Source organism: Amyelois transitella, chromosome 6, assembly GCF_032362555.1.
Source record: "Amyelois transitella isolate CPQ chromosome 6, ilAmyTran1.1, whole genome shotgun sequence".
NCBI lineage: Eukaryota > Metazoa > Arthropoda > Insecta > Lepidoptera > Pyralidae > Amyelois > Amyelois transitella.
The window spans coordinates 3,882,021-3,891,976 of NC_083509.1; the positions used below are offsets into that span (position 1 = coordinate 3,882,021).

Here is a 9,956-nt window from a genome sequence, read left to right on the forward strand (position 1 = left end):
ATCATGTTTAGTCCGTTCATTTCGAATTTTATATACAACAAAAATAGCGCGTCAGACGGATAAAAGAGATACTAGTTTCGGAAAATGTATACATTTAATTAAATCCTTCTTAAGTTGGATTACATTGTAACTGAGCAATTTTTTACAGATAGTTATATCATTTATTTATAAAATATATATGTTTAGGTTTGCAAAAATAATCCCAATTTAAATATGTTTTCCTTGTCTCAAATAATAATAGATCGTAGTTTTTGTATAGATTTATAGATAATATTGAAACCTTATTGTCGGCTACGTTTATTCTATGGTCTATAATATAGGTTACCACAGGACAGGCATGTTGCCTAGTTTGGGATCAATTGAACCGATCCATACTAATTATGTCTTTATCCCTTGCGGGATAGACAGAGCCATCAGTCTTGAAAGACTGACAGGTCACGCTCAGATGTTAGGCTTAATAATAATAGAATTGAGATTCAAATAAGAAGTGATAGTTTAGCAAATCTGTTTCATAAAAACATTTGTTTCATTTAACTCTGCACTTATTACTTAAATGTTCATTTTTAAGTTATCTATTAATTTAAGGTAGCTATGTTATGACTTTTCCTTTAATCTCGTAGTAAGTTGTTTTCATACACCATATTGTACATTAATAATTTCTGTGCTTCTCTTTTATTTTCCAACATAGTAACCGTGCCAACATTACGTTCGTCTCGAGTCTGTCTGTCCGCCTGTCTATAATTTAGGCTAGACCGGTGACTATTCGTCTTCAATATTTGTATCAATGTTATAGTGATCGTAAAGGTACTTATATTTTTTATATTATCTACTTTCCTATATCTGTTTTAGAATAAATATTTTCTCATTCATGTAAGTAGTTCATCTTAAAGTAGCTAGTAATAGTGTTACGTAACGAAATTATCAAAAATAGTAACCTTTTCCTCTTTCAAGGTCTTTACTATATTTGTACCAAGTTTCATTAGTCCGTTCAGTGGTTAACTGTGCAGTTACAATCCTCATTAGGTGGGATTGGAACATTAGCTAGTACTATAAAATCGTGGTTTTCTTCACAATTACGTGGCATCAGATCATTGAAGGTTGTATGCTCAGTCACCCACGTAACAAAGTGTTAGTATGCCTAGCCCACACTTTCCGAGTATTATTAGGTTACAAACATATAAATACCAAACAGGAATGTTACTACACCTACCTACTGACAGGTGTTGCCCAAGTACACTTGGGTGCCTAACGCATTGCCAATCACAATTATAAATAGATCAATAGGACTTCAATTATATCTATCCCGTCACATGAATGAAAGAGCGTTATCCCTGTTCTTGTGATGTTTAGTATTGTTTAGTTTTCTTTTTCCAGTGATAGATTCAGTAAAATTAAGGCGTTCACCTTAATCCCCGTTAACCAACCAAGACTTTTACAAAATTAGTGTCATTCGTAGTAATTGTGAAAAAAATTTCAATGAATGTGTTAAGTAAATAAATATGCCAAAAGCTTTTTGAAATAGTAATAAATAACACTTTTAACAAAATATTTTGTATTCATTTCTCCCGTAAAAGTCGGAAAAAGTTTAGTATACTTAATAGTGCAGTGTAGTAGTACGTTTCATGTAGTAAATAGGCGAATGATACAACGACTGGATTTAAACTCTTTATTTGCATAATATATACTTATTCTACACTAACCGTAATACTACACTATAACTAAGTACGTAATTCGGGTACTTTTGAGTAATATTGCAAAGATCAGTTTCCCTTTTATCAGACTTTTTATAAGTAACACTTTAAACAAACATTTAACTTAATTAATAACACTTTGACCCCAGTAACAATCTCAAAATGTATTTAAATTTGAATAAGCTGCCTATTTTACGACTAGAATGGAATATAACATGTGGAGGTATTGATAATTTATTATGAATCGTAGGCGACTGTATCAGCCTACGTATTCATTTTCTACGGATCCCACCTCCAGCTTGGTTTCGCAATCCCTGCACTGGTGGCTGGCACCAAATTCTGAGCCCACTGCTTGGTTGTGGGCAGGTGGAAAGTGGACCAAGCCGAAGTCTGCTTATGCAACCCGCTTCAATATGGTATGCACCTTATTGTACACGAAAGCGGTACACGTCCTTCAATTGGTACAGCATGTGATAATATTGCATATTTTATTCGAGTTATTCGTGTACGTAAGTTGGTTGGTACAAAAGGTATACACAGTTTACGTCTAATCCTTGAGGGGAAATATGGAAAAGCGTGGTCTTAAAAAATATGAAAAGATCAAAAACTGATGTGAAATTGTTAAAAATTTTAATAAGCTGATTTTAAGATAGACTTACTTTTAAGGTTTGATATATTAAGACTATTTGATTAGTCAGTAGAATGAGAAAATCTTCCTATGATCCAATTAGAGGAACGGAAAATTTTCCTTACGCATCTAACTAACGTTGATGTTAGCCTTGATATAATTTTAAATTAAATAATCATTAATAACCCATTTCATAATAGGCGATGTCAGATCATAATTAGTTACGTAGGTAAGAAATATTTCGCTTTTGTGGTTTTTCCAGTCGCGTCACAAAACCAAAACTTATCATGTGTACAAAAGACAATTTATTTACCTACATAGGTAGGTCTTCTATTTTGTGAGTAAAATCTCAATGAACATGCGACGAAGCCATATTTGATTATTTCTCTTATAATGTTCCCATTTTTGACGATCTTGCATAACTCATTAAGCGAACTTGTTTTAAAAGGTCGGTATGCTGAAATGATTAAAATATATGATTATAATTAGCATCGTGCCCTTAGGCTTGATATAAATCAGTATCTCGCAGATGCATAAAGATAATCTAAATGTCCTGCTGCGACTCCGCTGTGTTACAAACTCTCCAATCGCAATCGTATTTATAATTACCTACATACGAAATGAATGATTCAAGTTTAATACTTATTGTTTGAGTCACTAGTCATACGTTTACAAGAACGAGCACATTAAAATGTATGATTGTTAAAAATGTCCTTTTCATAACTCTTACAGTGGGTAAAGTCTGAAATAAGGTGCCAAAAGTATGTCCTGTGAGCGTGTGTCGAATGATTCTCAGTGTAATAGTTTTTTCGTTCATTCTATACGACACTTAGCTATTTAATACAAAATATCAAAAAGTATTATTACACAGTATTGATACTAACTTAACTTTATTTTATACAGAAATGACCCCCAGTTCTAATTTTATGCATACATAAATAATCGTCGACAAACAAGTAATTCAAAAATGGATTACGATTTGTTTACGTTTAGGTAAGGCTTTGTGGCTATGTTGGTCGGCTGTAAGTGGCCGCTGCAGCCTACACTCTATTTTGCATGTTGTTAATATGTATGTCACGAGACAATTCGTTTTATGGCTCGATCAGTAAAAATATGGAAAGTGCAGAAGAATAAATTCACATAGGTATATTACACCAACATTAAATATTAAAAGTGTATTTAGTTATATCACATGATTAATATCAGTGGAAAAACACAATTTGTTTTTAATTTTGAGATTATTGATTGTCCCATTAACAAGTTCATTAGGCTGCAGAGATATAAAAATCAAAACCATACCGAACCAGGCTGTACACTACTAGCTCAAACTGTGTATTCTCAATTTAAATATCAGGCAGTTTTCAAGCATATATAGAAAGCTCTCAGAAATCTTAACCGTGTTTCTTCTATGATTTGCATATTTTATGGCCACTATAGTTAGCTTCGTTAGGTATGGCTGGGTTATGCGCCCGCTCGTGTGCATTTATTACAATACGATCGATTTATTTTAAAGAGGTGATGCTTATTTCTTATTTATTTTATTATACACACAAAATAAAATTGCATTTATATGTATGTTTCGTTATATCTACGGTTTACCTTTTAATAAGCAAGGAAAACTAATAGAAGTTACTGATTACTGAATAGTTCGATATAGTTACCTATTACAAAACGCATCGTTTGAGAAAAGAGAGATGCGCATTTCAAATCTGAAATCAAAGTTGCCATAACAATAATGACTGAGTTCTCTACTTACATTTGGTTGTTTGCTAACCGATTTTCATGCAGTAAGGGAAAGCATCATGAGGAAACCTACGCAATGCATTTAGGCAACTGAATGTGTACCCACGATCCAGTTTGGGCTAAGTTTACTGCAAGGGCGGCGGAGGTCAGACGGGAAAAAACCCTGTGTAAAAACCTGTCTTACATACTCCAGGGTCGTAGTCATAGACAGACTCTGGGCTCCGGGTTGCAAAATAATGCCGTATGAGATATTCTTATAAAAAAAACTCAAATTCCTTGATCAATTTCAATATAGTACAGTACAAAAGAGTAATATGTTTCAACACGTATGTATAATTTATTGCTTATTAGATTTGCTTTTGAGATATGATAAATTAATAAATAAATGATGCTAAAGGGATAATCCTTAAAGGGAAAGTAAAATAACAGTAAAAGCCTGATTCCTTCCACTCTGTGTCACATGGTTCTATTCTATTGACCTCATCTTTCATTATTTCTGTCATGTGATCAGATTTCTGGATAAAAGAATACCTAGTACTTAGATGACAAACATGGACGTGATTAATATTTTGCAGTTGAGATAATGCTATAAAAAAATCTTCCACAAGAACGAAGCTATTGTAAGGAAATCGGGGTTAATGTACAGTGGAGATCCGATTCTTTTGATTCACTGTGTTTCTAATGAATTTGTCAGATTAGGTAATAGGCACTAAGAGTACAAACATGGACGTGAATGATGTATTGCTGTTGCGATATGATGCGTTCAGTTCAGAGTGCAGGCGGCGAGTGGGGGCACTTCCTGCGGTTGCGTGGCACGCTCCCCTTATCGTGTTCATTGATAGATTTATCTGGCCGAGGTCGCTTTGCCCGTCCGCCGAGCGAACTCACGCGCAATTCCTAAATATATTTTTTACCTCAATAATCAGTGTAAAATATAATTGTACGTACGTCTTCATCGATAGTTCCAGATTCAAAATACACTTAATGGTCTGCTCTTTTACTTATAAGGAACTAAGTATGAATTCTGATCTATTTTTATTACCTAGTTTAAAATGATAAGTCGTTACTTATGAATTCAATGATGATAAAATGCATTTTTAGTATAAAGTGTAAGTAATTAGAAATCTTGATCAAATCAAGGACGTCTTGGCAAAAGGTCAGGTCAAGAATACCCGAAACCGAAATGAAGTTATGAATGTGGATGAAGCGAAAGAAGTATGCAGAGATGCAAGTGGAAAGATGTAGTCTCTGCCTACGGAAAAAAAAATATTATTCTTTATGTTTATAACTCTCGAAAACCAAGCGATTGCCCAAAAACCATTCTATTCGACATAAAAAGTTAATCGGTATTTAATTAAATAGCTTTATAATCTTGACATAGTTTTAATAATATATGAACTACTTAATAATACTAATGGTATAAGTATTCTAGTATACTTAGTATCAGATGGTTGGTTAATGGTAACTGAATGATTATCCATTATTCTAGTGTTTGCACATCAGGTCCGAAACAATCTGTCGTTAAAGGAAATATTTATAAATAGAGGAGCAAATGACGACTGGAACAGCCACAAACAGTATCTTGTTGTGGTTCTGCGAATTCGGATTCCGCGAACGAGACCACCGCATTTGGCCGGCAAAAATCGAAGAAATTCGCATCTGAAAATATTTATGGTCGGCAAGAGTACCAAACTCTGTCACTCGATACTTTTAAGCCGAGTGACCGATATCGGCCTACCTTTTCTACCTTAAAAACTACAATGCCACATAGGCAGGATAGGTACTACCTCGAGTAAAAAAATATACAACTGGCGCCACATTGATAAAATAATTCAGAGTTCTTAAAAGGCTCGTCGCGTTGGCTTTTAAAGAGATAACGGAATTGTGCTCTCAAACGGTGTTATCTCTTTGGTAGCCCTTAAAGTGATTTTTATCGCTGCAACAGTACCTGAACCCGGATACCGAATTTTTTGCTGAATGCATTTGGCACGCGTTTTGTTTTTATTGTCAGAATACCCAAAAGGCTCCAGCCGCCTCGCTTTACAACGATAACGCTATAGTGCAACATGAGAGTTGCTTCCTGGCCTGTATCGCGTTGTGGGGTGTCGGCTTGCAAGAGACTTCCATTAGCTCGCCGTTCTAGCTGCAACTAGACACCCGCATTGCTACCAACAACTATTGTGATGTCAACATTAGATTTCCTGCCATTTAAGGCTTTCATTTGTATTGTTAGGTTCGCAATGATGATTCTTTAAATAAATGAGTAATGCTGAAAGAGCAGGAAATTTCAGCTGCTGAATAAAGTGGGTGCTAGTCATCCAATTAATACCATCTTAAAGCGGTATAGATCCAATAAATTATCTTCAATTGGGGAACTCGTCATCGTAAGTTGAGATCTGTTTGAAAGTGTTAAAAAATAATGATTGTGGTGAATGAAACGTAGCGTATTGTGTTCAAGATTGGTGAAGATAAAAAATGTGACGCACCGAGAGAGGATCCGGTATGCGTTGACAATGGTTGCACTGGCTTTCGAATGGCACAGAATATGTCGTTTTGGCGAGTCTCCGAGACGAGGTGTGCTGTGCAAAGGTAAGGTAAGGTCACTCGCGGTGCGCGGGCGCCAGCGACGCGCGACGTGCGCGCGGGCGTGCGGCGGCCGACTGTCCCTGTGCGCGCTCGCAGCCGCCCCATTCATTTGTACGCATGAATGAACAGCACAGCACGTGGCCGAAAATCTCCGCTGAAAATTTTAGCTGATGATACACGAAATTGCTGAACTCGAAACGACCTTGTCACCTTGTTAGCTATATTGATAGTGGTTCCTTATTCTTGTCACGTATGATTTAGTTGGTTACTAGGTAAGAACCTATATAATTTAACAACCTAGTACGTAAGTACTACGTATTTTTATGTGTTCATGGTATAATTTGTTTCCACTTAGCTTCACGTTATAACGCTGGCTTACAGTTTGGGTTTGGGCCTTTTGGTGGAATTAGGTTTTACTTCTAACACAGAAGTTTTAAACAGTAGGTAGTAGTTATGTCTTTACCCAAACATAAGACTTCATTTTAGCATTTTTTTCGCTGGAATTCTGATTAGGACGGTAATTAAAGCCTTTCATGACGTCAAATCAAACGGCTTGGTGTCAATGTGGGAATCAAATTTATTTGTTTTGACATTGATGAAAACGAAAAGCTTATGGAACATTAAAGGTAGGTTGCATCATATTACTCGTACCTACTAAAACGAAAACCAAACTAACAAACTTTAATTTTAATTAATTTAACATAGCTACACAACATACATATAATCACTTCTTATCCTTTACGGGGTAGACGGAGCGAACAGTGTCAAAGACTGAAAGGCCAAACGGGTTAAACTTTACGTACGGCTTTTTGATGGCGGTGAGATTCAAATAGTGACAGGTTACTAGCCCATCGCCTAAAAGAAGAATCTCTAGTTTGTATGCCTTTCCCTTAATTAACTTTTACAATCTGCACGGAAAGAGAAGCAGCTGGCAAACACCAGACCATCTATAATTGATTTTAGAAATTAAGAAAAATATTTATTACTAAACCAACTAACTAACTAACCAAACACATACTGTGCCGACCCCACGGACAAAGTGGGAAAAGGTAACGACGAAGAAGAAGATTCGTTAGTAAACCAAGGCTACAGTCCAATTCACGTTAAGCAGCTAGACCAGGATTCTTGCATCAATTTTGTAATAAGGTATCATATTAAGGTATCCAATTTTTATTGGTTTGTCAAGTCAACCTGTTAAATTGTAAAACTGTCTTACCTAACTGCGTTATTGCAAATAGCTTCGAATGGGTGTACGTATAAATAAAATCTAACAGACCCATTGAAATCTCATCATTCATATTTCTACACAAAGACTAAGGTTCTGGCCTTAAAATGGATATTTCTTACTTTCATTTGAGTTTTCTGTTTTTATAACTTACATATGTGTACAATTAATAATATAATACAATTAATGTGTTACGAATGCAACTTCAATTAATGAAAAAATGTTTTCTATATTTTTTTTATCATAAGGTAGGTTATCTACTTTTTTTGTTGATACTTCAAACCTAAATAAGTAGGTTTAAAATAATAATAGTTTGAAATAATTACATTTGAATAGACATAAACTCATTATAAGTAGATAGGTAACTCATATTCTTATTATATTTATATGGTTAAATTAATTTTATTTTTATTTCTAGAGTTGTTCAAAAATTATTACACCTATTTAATGAGCTATTAAATTTAAAAAAACCGTTTTGTTAGTACATTTTGCGTTAAAATATGTAATATCTAATTATTTATATCTATAATATTGTCATATATAGGTAAGATTTAAAAGCTTAAACAATAAATAAAACCGTAATTTATTTTGCCGTCGCTTTGGCTAGATTTGTGTTAGATTCATACTCTGACGAGATAAAATTTTTTATAGAACTTAAATGATTGATCAATATGTATATTTTTTAATGTTGCATTGCTACTTTTTATTTTTAATTAAATATAATACCGAATATGTAGTTTGTTTTATATTTTGATTAAATAAGGAAGTATTGTTTAAATCCTAATGACTGAAAATGGATAATGAATGAAAATGGTTTAAAATTATGTATTTTTTGTTCTTTGACATAAATATTTTAATTTTCATATATTTATATGATAGTTTCAATGTTTATTACGATTTCCCTTAACAAAATTTACCTTTTTGTCTTTTTTCTGCACTTAAACTTCACACGCTGCACAGCAAACACACCCACTATTTTTCACCAATCACTAATTTATATTTTTGTTAATAATCACGTTCACTCAAGCTCTCTCTGACTGCACTTGAGATGTTCCTGCCATCAGGAAGTGTCCGACGGCCTTTGAACGGAGGGGTTCCTGAAGCTGAAGCGAGCCAGGAAACCCGCGCATGCGCGCCACAGCCCGGGGCGTGACCTAGACCCTGAAAATAACACCCCCTCGCCCACACACACCGCGTTCCCATGGTTACCGCTCCAAATTGTTTTCGAAAAACGAGCCAAAAACCAAAATACCTACCTAAAATATTGCCTGGGACTAAAAGAAATCCTTTATAGGAAGCTCAAGTGATTACAAACTATCGCTAGCTAAGATATTAATAAGAGGCAGTTGATAATGCGTCTGAAACCACGCGGAAACGGCTTAGTAAAAATACCTACCTACGTTGTTCGCCCCACCCAATCAGCTAAGTCGCTGGCACCGCATTGGTCTTTCTTAGAAATGGTATGAGAAACGCTGGCCTTCTGGCGAACCACCACTGAGGACAAATAGCCCAAGCTAGCTAGGTTTGTCATCTATTAAGTTGTAATGCTTCAGCGCTGTTGTAAAGCTATATAGGTAATGTTATTACGGAAATCAGTGCCAAACTCGAAATAAGTATTCTTTATTAGACTCAATTATGAAAGAACAATCCGCCACGTGGAAGTGTTTTTTTACGAGGTCCGCTGTACTGCATGATTATTAAACTTAATGCTATACTGACATTTGGCCAATGGTGAAGTCGAAATCAAGCAATATTTCATGAATCTCAAAAGAGGTCCGTAGGTAGATAGGACTTACAAAATTTCCTAAGTACTACTCAAAGAGTTACTTCAGCAGTAAAATTAAATTTTGGAGAGCATAAAAATCCAATTTCCTTTTCATACCTGTGTGATACTTTGGGCATCATTTTTAATTTTAATATCTTCAGAGCCACAACCAATAATCTTATGTACAGAGTTCCAATTGAGCTCGAATAATTGAAACTGGTGACCAATCACTAGCGAATGGTTTTCGAAAAAATACGATTAGAACTAACCCACTACTTTCTACTGATGTTAAAAACTTTAACAACACCTAACTTTAGC

General features: G+C 34.8%; 1 protein-coding gene across 1 annotated transcript in view; it reads right to left on the bottom strand.

Annotated features, from left to right (window-relative positions):
- LOC106139242 (protein sprouty) overlaps positions 1–6,711 on the bottom strand; it is a 32,985-nt gene extending 26,274 nt beyond the window's left edge. The window contains exon 1 of the mRNA XM_013340648.2: positions 6,549–6,711. The gene's annotated coding sequence lies outside the window, so the exon portion shown is untranslated. The remainder of the gene's footprint in view (positions 1–6,548) is intronic.
- Between the last annotated feature and the right edge of the window lie 3,245 nt (positions 6,712–9,956).